The sequence below is a fragment of the Nematolebias whitei genome, chromosome 13 (assembly GCF_014905685.2).
Source record: "Nematolebias whitei isolate Nwh7 chromosome 13, NemWhi1, whole genome shotgun sequence".
NCBI classification, from domain to species: Eukaryota; Metazoa; Chordata; class Actinopteri; order Cyprinodontiformes; family Rivulidae; genus Nematolebias; species Nematolebias whitei.
The window spans coordinates 7,647,455-7,650,602 of NC_056510.1; positions in this window are offsets into that span (position 1 = coordinate 7,647,455).

A 3,148-nucleotide genomic window follows, 5' to 3' on the forward strand; every position below is an offset into this window, starting at 1 on the left:
TCCTGGGTACCAGTGATGGACTTGAGACCTGTTCTGGGTACCAGTGACCCCATGACCCATAAAGGAAGAAGCGAATAAAGATAATGGATGGTTCTGTGGCATGTCTGATTTATATTTTGTACAAAATTTAACATTTAAAAGTACAATATACAAGAGTGGTGAGTTCATAATTTTTTACTAGCGGTTGTAGACCCTACCTGCCCCAGTTCCCAACCAAAAATAAACAAACAAACAAACAAAATGAGTTAGCCTCCCTGCAGTGTTGAAGGCAGCGACAACATAGTTGATAAAATATCACTTCACAAATAGGCCTGTCATGATAACAAATTTTGCTGGGCGATTAATTGTCTCAGGAATTATTGTGATAAACGATAATATTGTTTTGAAAATTGGAAATAACGGTAATGTCAAATTTAAGAAGAAATGTTGGTTAATTGTGTGTAGCACCTTTTTTGACCACCAGATGGCAGTATAAGACTGTTTGAACCGAAGGATGGATAGTGAGGAAGGTGCAGCGTGTCCTTTTAAGAAAAATGGGATTTTAAATGGATTTTAAAGAGAAAAGAGAAAGGAAAGAGAAAGGAAGGGAGCACCGGAGAGCCTTTTGTCATCCAGTGTCTTCAGTAGAAAGAGAGACACGAAGAAACGATGACGCCGATAAATGAAAATGAGTTGATAATTTTCATTCATCATGCGATTAATTAATTTATTGTTTATTGAGACAGGCCTATTCACAAGCACATCGAATTATTACAATTATTAGCTTGAAGTGCATCAATTATTAGTGATGGGATCATAAAGTTAAGCAGAAAGTACAGGTGGATGATTTATGAGCTCCAACAGGAAGTTGGAACCAAAAAGTTGAAAAGTTTTTAGAGGCGGGAAAACCAGAGAAGAGACGTTCTTAAATTAAAACATAAAACCTAATTTGTGTAATTTTATAAATTACTTTGGTTACATGTCCAAAGCTCACTTTAATTTTGAACAATATATAATCCCTAATTTTAGGTTTAGCGACAAACGTGTTTCACCTGTTTTCAGACGGTGTTCATTTTGATTTATAGTTTGACGGAGTTAAAAGTTACATAAAACAAATAAAATCTATATAAAAAATAAAATAAAAGTTACCTTATGTGAGCTCTGCTGGACAGGACCTCCTCACCAGGAAATTTTTAAAAACTCTGTTGGTGCTGAATATTAATTATTACATTTTTAAATGTTCAGTTTTTAGATAATTAAAAACTTAAAATAAAATAAAAATCAAGTTTTGCAGTCAGAGTAAAAAATTTGGAGCAGTCTGCCTCACTTTGGGTAGCTTTTAGCTTGATGCTAACATTTTGGCTCGGTGATTAACGAAAATAAAACCGTAGAAGAAGAATTAGGCGGTGAGCTCAGCGGCACCCCCTGCAGGGCGGAAGAGGAACTACAGGCATCACTTCAGGCCTTTTAAACAAGTTGTGTCAGCAAGAACAACATGCAAAACATTAGTCTTTATAGAAAAAGAAAATATATACGTACATAAAATACAACACAGTTTACATAATACAAGTGTCTACAAATGTTACATATGCAACTAACTGTGAGCAATGGGCAAATTTAGATAATTTAGCTTTTATAGATAAATCAGTCCTTTATAATAAAATAAATGGAAATTTGCATTCAAATAAACATCCGTACACATATAAAACCATAACATTTACAAATAAAATAGGGTACAGAAAAGGAAATAGCAAAAGCCCTACATACAATTAAAAACCTGTTTATAGAATCTCCAGTTCAATTTTTGACACAACTTATCTGTTTTGAGAAGTTCCTGAGATAGAGGTGACACTTGTTTCATTTTGTTTTAAAAGAAATAAAACAACACAAATTTTCTGAGGCTGGACTGAACAGAAGACCCTGAAACACAAATAAATTGTAAACAAAAAAAAAGTTAATTTGTTTTCAGGGCAGCAATCTTTGTTTCAGTCCGTCTGTAAGAGTTTAAAGACAGCCACACAGTTTGTTGTAAACTTTATTAAAAGGACAAAGAAATGAGGGGAAACGTAACCACAAATTAAATATTAAACAAATATTAACATTTGCTTCAGTTTATTTTAGTTTTATTTTTCATCATGACTGCCTTCTGCCTGAATTTCCAAACGTAAATCTTAAAAAAGAGCTTTAACATCAAAATGGACCTTCAATGTTAAATAATAAACAATAAAAATGTTTGTTTTTTTAGATAAACTATTAAAACTTCATGTTTGAGCTGCTGTTAATCAGACAACTGAGGAAAAACACGCGAAGAGCGCCACCTGCTGGACGAAACGTTTATAACTAAATTAATAAACAGGTTGTTTCATCTTTTTTTATTTGTGTCAGTCTTTTAGAGTCTATAAATGACATTTTTTACATTCAGAAAGAAAGTGTCACATTTATGAAAATTGTATAAATTGTATTTTAAGTTAAATCATTTGTATATTAATATTTGATGCTAAATCAAATTCTGTTTATTTATTTCTATCAGATATATGAAACATAATGAGTGATTATTGTATTTTAATTGTAGTTTATTTATTTTTATTTTTTTAGAAAAAGTTACATCCAAAAGGTTTGTGATCTATTTTTAAAAAGCCTAACCCTTCTACAGTGAAAATCTGACTATTTAAACTTTTAATTTCAATTTATTTAACACGCGAGTGTTCGTTGTGCATTTCCTTTAAATAATTTACAGATCATTTGTTTTTGGTTTCTTGTTTAAATTGTGAGAAACTGTTTTTAATTAACTTTAAAAACTGACGTAAATGCTCCTTTGAGCAACTTTTAGGAATTTGTTTCTTTTTTAAAGGACATTGATAGTGTGGCAACATCTGGAAACGTTAATTACTGCTCTGCTTTAGATTTTCTATTTATCCAGACTGAGAAAATTTTATTTAATTTTCAAGGCATTAAACAACAAACAAAAGTTTAAAAGTGTTTAAAACGTTTAGAATTTATGTGGATTTGTTCAGCTGCTTTTAAGGCAGTAATAATCTGTAAACAAGAATGAAATTTAAAGCAAGATCAGATTATTTTAAAGTTGTTTAAGTACAAAACCACTATTTATTTAACACTTCAAGGCCATATTATGCGCTGCGGTTTAATCTGATTTATATATATATATATA